At 42.3% G+C, this 16,974-nt stretch overlaps 1 protein-coding gene across 23 annotated transcripts in view; it reads left to right on the top strand.

The window, feature by feature from the left end:
• The window catches only part of LOC137528845 (leucine-rich repeat and fibronectin type III domain-containing protein 1-like protein), a 688,143-nt gene that overhangs the window by 21,083 nt on the left and 650,086 nt on the right, over positions 1-16,974 (top strand). The window contains exon 1 of one of the 23 annotated variants that reach the window (XM_068250504.1): positions 13,799-13,852. The exons of the other annotated variants lie outside the window; for them this stretch is intronic. The gene's annotated coding sequence lies outside the window, so the exon portion shown is untranslated. Of the gene's footprint in view, positions 1-13,798; positions 13,853-16,974 lie in introns of those variants that run through there. 23 annotated transcript variants of the gene reach the window in all.

Raw genomic sequence — 16,974 nt, 5'->3', positions numbered from 1 at the left:
GACTCTACTGCAAAATTGTGATGATGTTTAAATACATTTTGCTCCTCATATCTTACACCATACTCAGTAACCCCATCAGACTGAGCGTCACCTTAAAATGGCTTGAGCCAGTGTTTCTCAAACCTGTCCTCGTGACTCCCCAGCGGTGCATGTTTTGCAGGCAGCCTCACTTATGCACAGGTGGGGTAATTAGTGTCTCAGCTACAAGGAATCCACCTAGCTGAGACACTAATTACCCCACCACATGCACCATTGGGGGGGTCACAAGGACAGGTTTGAGAAACACTGGCTTAAGCCTTGAAACCCTACTTAGTAATAAATGTCCTGATCTTCAGGTATGTTTCACACTTACGTGATCGTGCTGCAGTTGTCTGAGGATCCTCATGTCGGCAGAGGACATGGATAGATATCTGGACACGGGACACAGCTTCTCATGTGGGCGTCCGCTCGCCATGGCTAGGAAGATGGTCAAGGTCACCAGTCTGAGGTCCATATTGGTAGTGCTGGGCTGAATGTTGGATTTCCCTTTTGTTCCGGAACACCTGGACATATGGTTCAAGTTAGCGCATATGCATTTGATAAGACTGCAAATTTGGATAGGTTAAGGTCAAGTATTCCAAGTATTTTAAGCGAGGTCGGTGTTTGGTGGTGTTTGAAAACTCTGTGGTGTATCGTAGAAAAATATCCTCCATGTCACTTCGGTTATTGCTATTTATTTGCGGCATATTTCTCTTGCTTGTCATCTGCTTTAAAATATTGCTTCTAACTAGCATGTTGTGTCTTTCTTTTGTGATATGGGTGGAGATAGTTAATGAGGTACAACTAGCATGCATGTTTATTACAAACTCTATGCCAGTTGTCATTGGGCAAATCAGATTTGACAGGAAGTGCATTTCATTGACCCATCTGCAAGCTGTATTAAACTTGCTTGTAACCTGGAATTTGTTTTGCATCTCTTTGACTAGATGTTTGGACAATACATTGGTTTCTTAAAATGGGATAAAACTCAACTATAAAAATGTGTTTCCCTACTTTTTATTACCCATACAGTTACCATATTTGCTTTTGTGCACAAGTAATATTGTCTGTCTACAAATTACAAGTTCCCAAAGTACAGTTTATCTGCTCTGAAAGTTGCCCTTGCATTTTACTGCTTAGCTGCTATATTTATATTATAATGTATCCAGTGATCACGTCTCAGCTCTCTCTGATTTTACAGTGTGTGCCATTCAGTGTCAGCATGCTGCTGGCTGTATACTAATTGTAGCAAACAAAAGAATGTAAACAAACGATAATGTTATCACCTCTTTGGATGCCACCCAAAACTTTCCACTGAAGCAAGGAGCTTTCCACAAAGTGCTGTGTTTAACTGTTTGAATGCTGTTTTGCTATTTTGCTGTTTCGAGGGTAGTAGAATTTGTGCTGTGAATAATCTTTTAGAACAAAGAGGAAATGCTGAGTTTCATACCACTTTAAAACCCACGGGCAGCCTCCATTGAAGCAGCAGTGCTGCGAGCGCATTAGGCTACCTCTTCTCCCCTGCACACCGATCCTACCTTGGTAAGCTCTACTTTTGCACCTATCTACTATTCTTTATTCGCAGCAAGCACCTTATTCAGCACTTAGCGCTTTACATCAAAATATATGACATAGTTTGTGGGTTAGGATTTTTTAACAGGTTTTTATTGTTTGCATTGTCCAGTGTATTGCTCATAGACACTATTGTGTGAATCTTTTTGATAACGTACTTTGTAGTTTTTGCACATTCTTTACTAAAAACTCTTATACCATTTTACATTGCACAATTGTTCACTTTTGAGTGTATTCTGCTTACCAATTGTAGTTCATTTATATTTTCACTCTGTACTTAGTATCTGCAGCAGGTTGTCTGATTATAATCAGCTTCAGGAGCTTGGTTTTATTCTGTTTTTGTGTTTGTTTTTTTTAATAATGTTGTCAGCTTGATTTATCCAATAAAAATTGCATTTGTACTGATCAGATTGAGGAAGTTTTTCCTTTTTTTCGGGTACATATTGGCAACTTTGATTATGGTTTAACTTTAAAACCCAAATCTAGGCATAAATTATTTCACAGTCCTGTGAAATAAAAAAAAATCCTTCTTGGTTTGTTCATGACAAACAAATCAATTGGTCAGGGGCCTATTTAGCAAGTATTCCATAGCTGCTGGCTGTGATATTGTTATACAGCCACCCAGGACTATTTTTAGGCATAGGCAAACCAGGCAGATGCATGGGGTGACACTGGCAGGAGGGGGCACCATAGAGCTATGTTTAGCACACTCTTTTTCATGGAATTCGTATACAAAACTACTGGTTTCATTATGAAAGATATGGATGATAATTTTGAACTCCTCATTGAGCATTACAAAGGAGGCTTGATAAGAATTCTCTTGAGAAACAAAATAATTTCTGTATATCGTATAATCTATCAATTTGGTATTGGTGCCCATAAAAATAATTAATGTGACTTAAATCTTCCTATTCATAAGAGTGGGGGGGATGTGGGGAGAGGAACAAAAGGTGCATTGCCTGGGGCATCAATATGGCCAGAAATAGGCTTGGGGCCACCTTTGTCCATTTACAGTCTGACCAGACTTATGTGGATGAGCCAAGCACCAGCAGGCTCACTAACTTTGCCTTTTCTTAAAGCACAGGCGATTTTCAAAATCGCCCTAAAATGCTTGTGCAATGATTCCCTAAGAGAGAGTTCACATCTGAGCGGTTAGTTTCCTGTCCACTCAGCAAAGCTGCGCCTGTACCTTTTTTTTGAGGCGATTCCGCCTCAATGGAAGGTATAGGAAAAACGCAAAACTCTCACAAAATCGCTTTGTGCAGTGATTGCGTTCACGTTTTTAAGAATAAATACATTGTATTTATTCTTTTCCGTGTCAAAGAGTTCACTCAGGGAGTGAATTAAAAGACCACTCTGGAAAAGCGTTTAGAAAAGCATTTTTAACAAAAACACACCGCCCACCCAAGCGCCGGGAATCGCAAAAAAAATTGCTTAAAAAATGCCCAACGCAAACGCTAGCGTGATCATAAAGCGATGTGAACAAGGCCTAAAAGATTATTTACACCATAAAACCTATTAACACACAAAAAAATGGTAGCAGAACAGCATCCAAACAGTTAACACAGCACTTTCTTTTTCAGTTGGCAGCTTCTGGCCACATACTGTATTTGATATCTTATCTTTTGTTTATAAATTGTAGCTCACAAAGGAATGTAAACATTAGCAGCATGCTGGAACTGAGCTGACACACACAGTAAAAGAGACAGCTGAGAAGTGATCACTTGATAGATTTTAATATAAAAATACAGCAGCTTTGCAATAAAATGCAATGGCAGCTTTCAGATCAGATAAACTGTACTTTGAGAACTTGTAATTTGTAAACAGACAATATTACTTGTGCACAAAAGCAAATACGGTAACTTTATGGGTAATACAAAGTAGGAAATCACATTTTTGTTGAATGTTATGCCAGAGTTTTATACCACTTTAAGTCCTTCAGTTCTGCTGCTTCAGGTCAAATGGACACATTTTTTAATTTCTGCAGTGTACGCATATTTTTTTAATAATATAACTTCATGTCTTTGCACAGTTCGGGATTTAAGAATCCAGTTTAGTGCAGAGAAAATGCAATATTTTCAATGTCTTGCTATTGCTTATTGCACTTTGCACATTGGCACTAACCCTTTACCCGGCCACTATAAATTAGTTTAGATGTTTATTTTTGTGAGATAATGCTTTTTAAACTTTTGCGCACCATCATATCAGATTATAGTTATGTAAATAATGGACTGCGCACTCCACACAAAAAGACCTACAATAAAGTAAACATGCTACTCATATGCCTATATGCAATTTATTTTTTCTCCTAAGTTTTCTACTTGGTGATATTTTTAGAACGTGTCATAAAATGCCTTTTAAGCCACCAGCTAACAAGAAAATACTCAAAATACATTTGATAGTACTTTTTCACCAACTTTTGGGTACCTTTTCAATTGTAAAATGCTGAAAAGTTATTTTAAAGAGAAGATGAAATTTATCTCCTGGGAGATAACTCAGGAGAAAAAGTTAATTGCATATGGACCATAGTGCGTTATTGTTAGCTGTACTGGATGCTCCCACCAGTGCTCAAATCCACACTAGTTTTCACCCCTTCAGGGTCACTGCTCACCAGATTAAGGCCACCTCAGATCCAGGTGGGTCTATCACATCATATCAGATTATAGCATTACCCCCATAGAAGATCACTGACCTGCTCCTGTAGTCTATGTGTCTCCACAGTTGGTCTCAGGTTGTTCTGAGGAGCTTCCATGATCCCTCTTTTATACGTAACTGTCCTGCAGTAGAAGATTCCCATTTTCGTGATGTTAGGATAACTTGTTTAGAAGAAGAAGAACGTGTTTGCTGATTAGTGACTTTCCGAATTCAGGTGACAGGAGGGTTGGTGGCTGCTACTACAGGAACTTCTACACTTGTTTCATTTTCGTGTCTAGACAGATGAGAAGGTGACGTAAGATGAATGCGAGATATTTCTACCTGTCATCCAGCCAACTGCTTGCTACTGTTGGAGATTGAATTGGCACTGCCTACTCCTACAACAACTACTTCTACAACTTCCTCCACGTAAAACGATGCTTCTGTATTGCTAGAACATCAGTAGTTCCACAATGCCAGGACAGCAGTTACTGTTAGGTAATTCTGGGCTAGATCCATGGGCAACATTGGAAGGGAAGCAACAATTCTTTATAAAATGTAACAAAAGATTGGATGCAGATTGGATGCAGATTGGATGCAGAAAAACTGACTCCAATGAAAGCCTATGGGCCTGTTTCCACTAAACGCAATTTTTCTGATGCAGATTTTCCCATTGGCATTCATTAGAGTCAGTTTTTCTGCATCCATTCTGCATCCAATCTGCGTGTAGTGGAAATAGGCCCTTATGTTTCTATCTCCCATCCTCTCCATTCTACAAGGAAAACATGTTGTATCCAATGGCTTAGCTGGATAGCTGGATAGCAGAAGCAGTGTGCAGGAAACCCAGCTTTATGGTCTACATGCTCCTTGGCGCCACTGATACTTCCCATAATTCTCTGAAGGAGGTACAATACCAGCACAGCAAGGATTTGATAAGCCATGGTGGACAGACTTGTTGTGTTGAATAGTCACAGATGCTTCTTGTGTTCAGTAGTCACAGAGGTAGGATAACTGAAACTAGGTTTATTTAAAGGATTCCACTCTATCTCCAATTCTAGTCTCCCATTGTATGTGGAAGATTGACCACTGAGCTTGTGGATATCCTGTCTCAGTTGAGTAGTTATAGTTTTCTAGCCAACTCTTTGAGATCGTGATACCTGACCTAAATGATATTTATGCTGAAATTAGATGAGTAGTGATTCATTGGTTGTTCCCATTTTGAAATACATGAACTACTGCATATTATTTTTTGTATATTGATGACACGCTGTCCGACCAATATGGTGATATCTCACAAAGGGGTTGATTCACTATAACAAATAGCATGCCTTATCCGTGTTATATCGTGCCTTATTAGAGTTAGCAGGCCCTGTCAGAGTTAACTGGCCTTATCAGAGTAGCATAGCGAGCGCTACGAAATTATGCCTGCTAATTGGCAATGACTAGAGCTCCACTTGTCCTGCCCTGAGCCCCTACGGGTCCAATCACTTGTTGACCACTAAGGGTTTTTACCCCTTTAGGACCAGAGCAATTTTCACCTGTTGTGGGTGCATACCCACTTCCTCAGGCCAAATAGCAGTGCCTAATAGTGCTTGTAGCCACAAAGAGGCGCCTTATTTGTAGCTTCAAGCACTATTAAGCACTACTATTTGGCCTGAAGAAGTGAATATGCACTCACGAAACGCATTGCCAGTGCAATAAAATTCTATTAATACATTGAGGTAAGCCACCTCACTTTTTTCATTTTATTTGTTTTTAACATATTTTTTTATCCTGTGCCTTCACACTCCTTTTGGAGGGGGATCAACCCTCTTTGACCAATTTGGGTCAATTGAGGTTTGCTTTTTATCAAGAGTACAACCATCACCAGCTCTGTCTGGTCACCCGAGTGGAGTTGGGGTTATACATCTCCACCTGCTTCTAGTGGTCAGTTGCCCTTCTGCAACCCACCTTTGTGAGTATAATTCATCCGCATATTTTACATACTTCTGGTCAAGGCTGCCATCAGAAATGTTGGGGCCCCTCACACATCATCAGGCCTGGGCCCCTCCTTACCTGGGCCCACCCATTGGTTGCTGGGAGAGAAGTGCACCGCGGTTAAAAATGTGCATGACTCCAACACTGAAGAAAGCAGCATGCACAGCTAGATGCAGCAAAACATGGGCGTGGCCATGACATGTTGTGGGTGGAGCTAAATACTAGCGAAATACAGGTAGTCCCTGGTTAAAAAATGAGATAGGGACTTGTAGGTCTGTTCTTATCCTTTATCCATTCTTTTTTCTACTTCCTGTGCCTCTTTTGTGTCACTCTGTGCGACCTCATGTTCCCGTCTCATCTCTTTTCTCCCTGTGCCTATTTTGTCCACCTCTGTTCCCCCTGTGCCTCTTTTATCCCCCTGTGTTACCTCTTGTCCCCTTCTGTCTCCGCTCATCCCCCTGCCCTAGCCATGTATAGGTGCTCCCAGTATAGGTATCCAGGCATAAGTGTCCCCAGTATAGGTAGCCAGGTATAGGTTCCTCTAGTATAAGTAGCCAGCTATAGGTGGTGCTGGTGCCCCACTATAGGTAGCCTGGTGTAGTTGTCCCCAGTATAGGTGGCCTGGTATAGCTGGTGCCCCAGTATAGGCCAGCAAGATACAGATGCCCCCAATATAGGTATTCAACTATAGGTGGTGCCCCGGTATAGGTAGCCTGGTATAGTTGCCCCCAGTATAGGTAGCCTGTTATGGGTGGTGCAACAGTATAGGTAGCAAGCTATAGGTGCCAAAGTATAAGTAGCCAAGTATAGGTGGTGCCCCAGTTTAGGTAGCCAGGTATAGGTGGTAGCCTGTAGCCAGATATAGGTGGTGCCCCAGTATAGAAAGTCCGCTGTAGCGGGCTCACTCATCTGCTCCCCATGTTCAAGCGCAGATATCACTCTTCTCTCAATGCTGGAATGCGGTGTAATGGTTAGTGAGCCACAGGCCCGCAGCCAGCACATGCGGCCCTTCCAGCGCTTTGGGGTGGGGCCCAGGGCCTGCAGAAGCCCTGGGCCCCTTACTGCAGTGTCAGTTGTCCCCCCCCCTGATGGCTGCCCTGCTTCTGGTACTGTGACATACTGCCAGCAATTAGGCTTTCTTTGGGAGGTACATTATGCTAAGAATTATTTTATTCTAAACACATTTTAATTGGAATAATAAGAAAAGAATGGGGAAAAAAAACATTATATCTCAGTTTTTGGCCATTAGTGTTAAAGGGACACTTAAGTCTGTGTAAAAAAATGAGTTTTACTCCCCTTGGGCTTCCAGCAGCCCCCTGCAGCTGTATTGTGCCCACGCAGACTCCATCAGATGCTCCTGGCCCCGCCGGCAGCCACTTCCGGTTTCGGCGACAGGAGCCGTCAGGTAGGGAATGCGAGTGATTCTTCGCGTTCCCAGCCACAATAGCACCCTCTATGCTGCTATAGCATAGAGTATATATCTTAGAGCAGCATAGAGTATATATCATAGAGCAGCATAGAGGGCGCTATTGTGGCTGGGAACGCGAACAATCACTTGTGTTCCCTGCCTGTCGGCTCCTGTTGCCGAAACCGGAAGTGGCTGCCGGCAGGGCCAGGAGCATCTGATGGAGTCTGCGTGGGCACAATACAGCTGCAGGGGGCTGCTGGAAGCTCCAGGTGAGTAAAACTCATTTTTTTCCACAGACTTAAGTGTCCCTTTAAAATAAAATGTTCTATTGTGGATTAAACCCACACATTTCATATTCCCATTTGTCCCGGTTATTGCAACATTTAAAATATTTCCCTAGTACAATGTATGGTGCCCATATTTTATTTGGAAATAAAAGTGCATTTTTTTCAGTTTTGCGTCCATCAGTAATTATAAGCCCGCTAATTTAAAAAAAACACAGTTTTGTACCCTCTTCACATACCTATTAAAAAATTTCAATCCCTAAGGCAACTATTTATGTATTTTTGAATGTAATTGATATATAACTGTACAGGTCCTTCTCAAAAAATGATGATTTTGTTTTTTCTTGGTATGTACAGGATTCACCAACACTTTACATAAGCAGTGTCTTCACTGTGTTCCTAGCCAGGGCATAACAGGAACCAATGACCCAAAATAGTCTAGATAATCTAATGCAGTAATACAGTAGAACCATCTACAGGCCAGATGTATGAACACCACAAGGCTATAACCGTGAATCAACACTACATACTGTACCTGCTGACCTCGGCATTTGATTTTCAAGTAATGCTGATATTCTGTGCCAGAACTCAGCTCACACACATTTAAAAAAAAAATGAAATCAATTTAATAGAAAACTTATTCCTGTATGTTTGATTTTTGAAGAAAACTACGTAGATATTACTTTCAGTTTCCAGTTCTAGCTAAGTGAGAAGGTGATGAAAAACGCCCAGGAGATTCTTTTACCTGTCAATGCAGCTAATTACTTCCTCCTGCTGGAGATTACATCACTGCTTGATCGTTATGCCACAGTAATACATCTATACTGCCATGTCTGAATTTCCTGTTGGGTAATCCCAAGCCAGTGCTACTGCCAGCTTCTATTTACCATTCCCCCCCCAGCCCTCCATCCCCCAGAAATACATGTCCTATCCAGCTGCAGAAGTGGGTGAGGGGAGCAGGGTGCACTGTGTGGGGGAAACATAGGTATTCGCATACAGTGATCACCAGCAGGGACGGTTCTAGCTACAATGGAGCCAAGGCCATTAAGGCAAATGGGGCAATTGCCCCAGGGCCCCTGAAGACTGTAGGGGCCCCCGCCCTTCTAAATTTTGAGCTGCAGCCACGCCCATTGTCCACCCACCTCTAGTGTTATTCTGCTGAGTTGGCGGGGGTGTTTTGCTGCACACAGGCTAATGGGTTGCTGCGTGGGTTGTTCTCTGAGCCAATCAGTGTGGTCTCTCTGCACATGTGGGAAGGGCTGGTGGATGGGCTGTTGTGTGCTTTGGCAGTGAGTTGCGCGTTATCAATGCTGTGATGGACAGACTGGGGACTAATCATTGAATTCCATTAACAGGTCATCAATAGACAAACACACACATAACATGATTGTGCAGTAGTCGATAGACAAACACACAGGGAACCCCAAAATAACATGATTGTAGTCGGCTCAAGGGCCCAGGTACTGATGTTGCGGGGGGGGGGGGGGAGAAAAGGGCCCCCAGGTTACCTTTACTTTGGGACCATAGTGCCATTTAACCTCTTGAGGACCGCAGTCTTAAACCCCCCTAGTGACCAGGCCATTTTTTGCTAATTAGGCCACTGCAGCTTTAAGGCCTAGCTGCAGGGTCATACAATTCAGCACTCAAGTTGTTTTCCCACCCACTCCTCCCTTTTTCTGCCCACCAACAGAAATTTCCGTTGGTGGGCTATGATCGCTCCCTGGATGTTTATTTCTTTTTTTAAAAAAATATTTATATGTTTATTTTTTAAATAAAATATCGTATTTTTTTTTTTAAATGTTGTATCCCTCCCTCCCCCTGCCAGCCAATCACCATGATCGGCTGTCATAGGCTTCTGCCTCCCAGGGGGATAGCCATGTCACATGGCTGTCCCCAGTACAGCGCTGCCTTAGATTGCAGCGCTGTACATTGTTATTAGATGGCGGTTTCACAGTCTCTAGCCGTGATCGCCGCTGGGAGGCTGATGACGGAGTGGAGTGTCATTCAAGCGGGGAAGCGCGCGATCCCCTGAAATCTCTGCCCCCAGCACTTCACGCCAATTGACATTAGGCAGTTATGGGGCTGCCGTGCTGCTCACGCCAATTGGCGTTGAGCAGTCGTTAGGCAGTTAAACCAGCCCTGAATGGAGCCTGAGAGCAAAAGTAACCTGGGGCCCCCTGACAAAACACCCACTTCCCCTGGTGGAAAATTCATTCCCCGGTGCCCCTGAGCCAGCTCCCGGACTCCCCCTCCCAAACCCTATTGTGGTCCCAGGCAGCATAGCAACTCCTCTGTCCCAGATGGCACGCTGCTCCATTAGTCCGCGCACTTCCATCCTCATCCTCACAGGGGCGCCGCTTCCCAGTGACCCCTCCTCAGGTTATGACATACTGACATCAGCTAAGTCTCTGAGAAGATGCGGCCAGCAAGGAGGAAGATGGGGAGCACGGAGTAATGGAGCAGCGCATCAGCAGGCACGGGGAGATGCTATGCATAAGTCGGGGGAGGGAAGACCTGGGAGGGCCCTGATCACCAGGGAATCTAGCTGTGTAGCCTCCATGCTCCTCAGCACCATTAGGAGTTCCTTTAATTCCTCTATAGGAAACCATATAAGCAAAGTGGAGATTTGGGAACTGAGACATGGAGGAGCAGCACAATTGTGTAGTGGACAGCACTCTGGCTTTGTAGCGCTGGGTCCCTCGTTCCTGTCTCAGCTATTGCACTTTCTGAACGGAGTTAGTATGTTCTCTCTGTGTCTGTGTGGGTTTCATCCGGGCACTCTGGTTTCCTCCTGCATCCCAAAAACATACAGAAAAGTTAATTGGCTTCCCCTTAAATTGTTCCTAGACTACAATACTATACCATACATACATAGACATATGACTATGGTAGGGAATAGATTGTAAACCCCTCTGAGGGACTGCCCCCCCCCCCCCCCCCCGATTTGAAATGATCGCACAGCACCCCGACAATTTTCACCACTCGTTACAGCTGCAGTGCGACCAAGAGAAAAACACCCTCATAAAGTTGCCCCAGTATAGGTTAGCCAGTATAGGTAGCTAGTATAGTTTCCCCCAGTATAGGTAGCCAGTTTAGTTCCCCCAGTATAGGTAGCTAGTATAGTTTCTCTCAGTTTAGGTAGTCAGTATAGTTGTCCCAGTATAGGTAGCTAGTATAGTTGCCCCCAGTATAGGTAGCTGGTATAGTTGACCCCAGTATAGGTAGCCAGTATAGTTGCCCCAGTATAGGTAGCTAGTATAGTTTACCCTAGTTTAGGTAGCCAGTATAGTTGTCCCAGTGTAAGTAGTACAATTGTCCCAGTATAGGTAGCTAGTATACAGTAGTTGCCCCCAGTATAGGTAGCCAATATTGTTGCCCCCTGTATAGGTAGCCAGTATAGTTTCCCTAGTATAGGTAGCTAGTATAGTTGCCTCCAGTATAGGTAGTATAATTGCCCCATATAGGTAGCTAGTATAGTCACCCCCAGTATAGGTAGCTAGTATAGTTGCCCTCAGTATAGGTAGTATAGTTGTCCCAGTGTAGGTAGCTAGTATAGTTGCCCCAGTATAGGTAGTTAGTATAGTTGCCCCTAGTATAGATTAGCCAGGTAGGTGCCCATAGTAGATAGCCAGCCTGCTCCCCCGTCCCTCCCCACGGTCACCGCTCGTCTTACCTTCTGAGCCGTTGGCTGCTCCTCTAGGATAGTCCCCGCCCCCCTCATAGACCTCAGATCAGTCACAACCCGCTGTGCCGTTTGAAGGAACAGGAGGGTGAATTAAGCACCTCATTCCTTCAGATGATCTTCCAACCCTAGTTCACATCGTCATCACTTCATGGCTGGATTATTGTAATGCCATCTATTCAGGTCTTCCAAATAAAGACCTACACCGACCTGCAGCTAGTACAGAATGCTGCTGTAAGACCAAGCCAACCCCGCCAGTGCCCCCTAACACCAACCCTTTGCTTACTCCACTGGCTGCCCATAAAATGGAGAGCCCTTTTCAAAATTGGCATGCTAACATTCAAATCCCTTCACAACCGAGGCCCCGGATACCTGAATGATTTGTTGCAACCGGGTCACACCTCCTACAACCTCAGATCAAAAGTACCGTATCTAATAACTTGACCACCCCCAGAGTCCAACTAAAAACCTTTGGAGCCAGAGTTTTCTGTCATACTGACCCTAACCTCTGGAATGTCTTGCCAAACTTAATCAAGACAGCTCACACCATTGAGACGTTTTAATCAAAACTGAAAAGCCAACTGTTCAGTCTGGCATTTATAATCACTTAACTTTTTTCCCCCGTACACAACTCTATATACTGATGTGAGACAAGCTTATGTGCTTTGGATCCTACGGGAGAAAAGTACTTAAAGCGGAATATAACCCAGAATTTCAACTTTGCTCTAAAACATTATTTACAGCATATTATATGCAACCAGCATTTTTTTTACTAGACCAGCATTGGAAGGGTTACACACAGAACTTTAAAGTTCAGTGGAGAGAAATGCAGACGCATCCGAAGTTTAGATAGATACATTTAAGTAAACACAATGTAACAAGTGGTGAATTTGACACACACTCTCTGACTGTGCAGGAGCTGGAGGACAGCCAGAGAGTGCGTCACATTCCTCACATTGTGTTTACTTAAATGTATCTTGAGGTGCTCTGCTTGCTATAACTGAATTGCTGTTGTTTATCTCCTGCTTATTGCCTGAAGAAGTGGGCTGTGCCCGCGAAACGCGTTGCATCTTTGGGGTATTTTCAATAAATGTGTATATCTATATATTTACAGTCCTTGGTGTCTGCTTTAACGGAGGCGAGTCCACCACTTCCTCCCAGCAATTTTTTTAAATTTTTATGTACTTTCATCCTTCTGGCGCCTCTGTTCACCTACCAATATATTTGAGTCCACCCCAGGTGGAGGGGTGATCTACCCCCTTTCTTCCTATCTACAGAGAGCGACTTCTTAATCCTGAGTGAGGACAGGTCTAATCTCCTCACCTGCCTAATGAGATGTTACCTAGGTGGTAACCCGTGTTTGTGAGTATTACCATCTCATTGTTTCATTTATCCAATCAATTTTGACATACTACACCATATTGGGCTCTCGATTTCTTTTCACCTTTAGAATGTAAATCAGGGACAGAAAAGATTTTACAATGGACAAACATTGATTACCCACTTTATCCACCACTACAGTATATCTACGTCCTCTGTGACTTCATCTAAGCCACAAGTCAGTAGATATACATCTTGTCGCAGAAGCAGTGCTGTGCAGGATTGGGCTTGCTCCTGTGCTCATTTCTGGCACTATCTGATGCAGCACTAATTGGTGAAGGGGAATATATGTTTCCTGAGCTAATGAGATTGATTTTTACCATTCAAAATACTTTTATTTTCTCAGTTCATAGTGAAAAACACACTCTGTAGCATTATTTCAGAATCAAATATCTTCACCATAAATTGTGACAGGAACATAATCTAAGTTTTGTGATAAGCGGTAAGAATAGCCAAACAAAATTTTGGGTTTTTTTTTATCTACAGTAGCACCTTTTATTTTTAATCTGGAATTGGTAAAACTGAGAAATAATGTTTTTTTCTATTTTGTTTCCTTGTTTTCCCATTAAAATTCATAGAAAACAAAATTGTTCAAGGGAAAAAATGGCATACAATGAAAGCCTAGTTTGTCTTGAAAAAAAAAAACACTATATATTTCATTTCTGTGTCATAAGTAGCGATAAAGTTATTTCTGATTAAATAAGGACATAGCTAAACTGTCAAAACTGCTCTGATCCATAAGTGGGAAACAAGGTCTGGATGCGAAGTGGTTAAATAATGTATAATTGACTAAAACATAAGTAATTGTATACATTATATTTTCAGTACAGCACTGCTGCAGTAGAGTTGGAATGACATCTGTGGGAAGAAAATAGGGTGGTCTTATTTGGTATTCAGGTCAGTTTAGTTTAAATAAATGGACCAGAGTTACAATTCTCAACTTGACTTTTATTATTTAGACATTAAATATACAGTACGCAGTATTTAAATAATATTATTATATTTAATAAATACAGTCAGTAGCTCCACCTGGAAGACAGCATGTAAAAAATTAAATAATAATATAATAATAAATACAATTGCAGGTAGTCTAGTAATCATGCATCAAACCATTATAGCAAAACAAACAGATCACCAGCATAAAGTAACAAATGCAAAGTAACAATTTTAAAGAAAATAAATATATATATAAATATTGTGTTTTTAATAGTAATATTTAACAAATAAGAACATTTTTAGGCCTGGTTTACACTTAAAAACAGATCTGTGTAAAATCTGATCGGTGGAAGAGATCAGTTTTTAAAAAGGCATCAATTTTGCATCCGTGACCCTCGTTTGTTGCGGTCAATGCGGCGCATCTGTCGATCCTGAAACATCGTTCCTGACCCAAACTTGTGGTGCATTCGGCAGAACAGGCAGAACAAATCCGTTCGAATGGAGCAATGTGAACAGATCCTACAATATTGATTACCATAGGATCTGTTCACCTCCGTTAGGGTCCATTCTAGTCTGCTAAACGGTCCGTTTTTAAGTCCAAAGTGAACCAGGCCTAACGCATACATTAAATACACAGTATATTTGTACTCCTTAGTGGAACTTCAAACATATCCATTGTCATAAATAATAGTGATATATGCTTAGAGGATAAGTTTCCTTATAACATATAGTAAATCAGTGTTGCTGTTTGAGCAGTGCTGTAGCTTGGTTCCCACTTGCTGCAAAAACGCACCCGTCCATATTTTTTTATCAACTTCGAGCCAATGCAGGAAGCAGATCCTATTGTTAAAAATAGGGCAGTGTTCTCCCCAGGCTCTTTTAGACAGGTGCTCCACCTGGCTAGTTTTGGTGAGCACCCGGCTGTCATCAGCTCACCTTCTCCTATGCTGTAAGCAGAGTTATGCAGAGAAGCACTGGCCCTGAATTCTCTCATCTCACCCCACCCGGCTACTATTTCATGCCACCCAGCTGGAAAAACTTTCTGGGGAGAACACTGTAGGGTCCGCTTCCATTTGTTAAAATAAATTGGGATCTGTTTGCCGGAATGCGGAATCCAGACCTTCTCCATTTTACCAGCCTAGCAGAAGTGTTGCCCATAGCCACCTATGGTACTAACACGAGCGGGCCTATAGCAAGTGTTAATCGAGCCTATAATGCTTTACACGTTGTGCCCTTTCAAAGAGATCTGAGAGGGCAGTGGAGCGATATGCAGTGATCAATATTCAGACCTGACTACAGATCACAGATTTCATCTTGGGGATCTGCAGGAAGCAGAGAGATGCATGAGGGAGATGGTATATGGATTGCAGACATATTAGACCTGGTGCCCTGTATACATGTAAGCTTCCAAAAGGGCCATGCAAAAGGTTCTCATATCACTTCAAAGGAACAACATCAGTAGCACATTATAGTTAGATTATGGATCAGAGTGAGATTGAGGACTAATTTAGTATATTCATGTCATAACCCTTTTAAACGAATAAATTGTCCTTTGAGTATAAAAAATGTGTTGCACAATCTCTATGGATTGTGCTCAGATAAACAATGAGTGTTATTGGGTGAGGGCCCAGCATCCCACGTCTTCCACTCTCAGCAGGATAAGGTTCAATATTACAGCTTCTCGGACACAATCACTTGAGGCCTGTAGAAAAAACATAGCATGATTTATTAACGATTGATTTTTACACCACATTTCTTATGTGAATCCAGAAGCTTGCGAAGCACTGATTGCATGCTAGAAGTATATTTGGGAGAATGCAAACACCAAATAAACAATAGATCTCCTTAAAGTAACACTGAAGCAAAAAAAAAAAAAAAAGTAAGATATAGTTCTGCTTCACCAAGAGCTTGCTGGTTAGTCTGTACCTCTGGGTGTTTCAAGCCCTACTCCATAGAGCCAAATTAATCCATGCCGTGCACTGATGAGGATCAACCAATCCGAAACAGTCTATATGCATGTTGGATTATTATGGCTCTGTACAAATTAACAAGCTGACACATCATTGCATTCCAGCGGATCTGGAGGTGTGTTTAGCTTCTAAGGGCAACAATGGTTAATTTGCATATATTCAGCAGTGATGCACTGGGAGACATCTCAGAGCTCACTCCAACTTGAATTATCGCAAATTCTTTCTGTTTTAATAAAGCAAACTTTTGTTTTCCATAGCATCTTAGTAAGAGGGCTTTTAGAACCATTGTAGCCTCTCACACACTCCAATGAGTTCTGGTTCACCAGGAGCTTGCTGGTTAGTCTGTACCTCTCGGTATTACAAGCCCTACTCCATAGAGCCAAATTAATCTATGCCATGCACTGATGAGGATCAACCAATCTGAAACAGTCTGTATGCATGTTGGATTATTATGGCTCTGTACAAATTAACAAGCTGACACATCATTGCATTCCAGCGATTCTGGAGGTGTGTTTAGCTTCAAAGGGCAACATTAGCTGTACTACACATACAATTCATTATCTATTTGATCATGACAACTGGTGGGGTGTTAGATACTTAGTAGTGTTAAATACTTTGGGTCACAGGTGACGCTTTGCCCCCCCCCCTCCCGCCCCCCCGGCAGTGGAGTCACATATATTCCAAAAACTCACAATAAAAGTTTTGACAAATAAGTCCTATCCAGCTATCCATCTTGTGTAGGAGGACCAGATGTACAATTTTATAAACTGCCCAAGTAGTTTAATAAAGTAGACATTTCATAATGTTCACTTGATGCCCATCACTCATTTACTGGGATGGTCAGAACTACAGCATAATCCACAGCTCAACTAACCAGCAGTCTCAACCAACCAGCACAAATAACTGGCAGTACTCACACTGGTGAAGGCCAACCTCTTAGGGCTCGTTAACACTACAAGAGCTTTTCTAAGCACTTTGAGATTTTAAAAGCTCTTGCTAATGTTATTCTATGTGTGTGTGTGTTCTCACTGGAGCTATGTGATTTTGTTAAAATCCCCCATAGCATTGCACTGGCATGAGCTTTTCAAATCTCTAGCATTTAAAAAGCTCTTG

Source organism: Hyperolius riggenbachi, chromosome 8 (genome assembly GCF_040937935.1).
Source record: "Hyperolius riggenbachi isolate aHypRig1 chromosome 8, aHypRig1.pri, whole genome shotgun sequence".
NCBI classification, from domain to species: domain Eukaryota; kingdom Metazoa; phylum Chordata; class Amphibia; order Anura; family Hyperoliidae; genus Hyperolius; species Hyperolius riggenbachi.
The sequence above is the reverse complement of the archived record's forward strand: the minus strand, read 5'-3'. Positions and strand labels throughout refer to the sequence as shown.